The 993-nt window shown below is 30.1% G+C and overlaps 1 non-coding gene across 1 annotated transcript; it reads left to right on the top strand.

Annotated features, from left to right (window-relative positions):
* Positions 1–414: 414 nt before the first annotated feature.
* Positions 415–521, top strand: LOC133820586 (small nucleolar RNA R71). Its single transcript, XR_009886992.1, has one exon. It is a non-coding gene; the product is annotated as a small nucleolar RNA R71 (small nucleolar RNA).
* The last annotated feature ends 472 nt before the right edge of the window (positions 522–993 follow it).

Raw genomic sequence — 993 nt, 5'->3', positions numbered from 1 at the left:
ATCATGAAGAGCATTGGCTTTCTCAGAAAAGGCCTCTTGGTAGGAAGGACATGATTGGGCATTATGGCAAGGACTAGAACATATAGAACAAACATATTTTATGTGTTGCATTGGAGATTTTATAGTTTTTCTTATGGTTAAAGCTTCTACTTTTCTCATTAATTTTTCTAAGGATGTTCTTAAGTCTAATTCATCTTTTACTTCATACATTCCTCCTCTTTTTGGTGAATTAGTTGACCTAGACCTAGGATCAAAATAATTATTTTGTTGTGAATTGACAGATAAATCTTCAAGGGCATCCCAAGCCTCTTGCCCTTGAAATTGTAAAAAATTCCAGTATGCATAGATTGAATCATTTGATAATTAGAGGGCACCAAACCATCATAAAAATATTTTACAAGTATCCATTTTTCAAAACCATGATGGGGACATTTTAATAATAAATCTTTAAACTTTTCCCAACATTCATAAAACTCTTCATTATCTTTTTGACAAAACTCGGAGATTTCTCTCCTTAGACTATCAATTTTAGACATAGAAAAAAATTTCAACAAGAATTTATTTTAAAGTTGATCCCATGTCGTTATAGATCCAGTAGGAAGGGAATTTAACCAAGCTTTTGATTTGTCTTTTAATGAAAAGGGGAATAATCTTAGTTTGACTGACTCATAAAAAAAAATTTGAAATCAAAATGTTGAGAAAATTTCTAAGAAATATTTGACATGCATGTAAGGATCCTCCCTATCTAACCCATAAAAATATGACAACAATTGAATGATTGATGGTTTAAGCACAAAATCGGTAGCAGAAGTGGTAGGAAAAACAATACATGAAGAAGCATTAGATGAAATAGGTGCAAAATATTCAAGTAAGGTTTTTTCATGCACAACATTTTCATCAATAGGATTTCTATTAATATTAGCAATTGGTTCCAGGATTTTTATTTTTACTAACACTTTCAATTTCAAATAAAGATAAACATCTTTTCACAAA

This window comes from Humulus lupulus, chromosome 2, assembly GCF_963169125.1.
Source record: "Humulus lupulus chromosome 2, drHumLupu1.1, whole genome shotgun sequence".
Taxonomy (NCBI): Eukaryota; Viridiplantae; Streptophyta; class Magnoliopsida; order Rosales; family Cannabaceae; genus Humulus; species Humulus lupulus.
The sequence above is the reverse complement of the archived record's forward strand: the minus strand, read 5'-3'. Positions and strand labels throughout refer to the sequence as shown.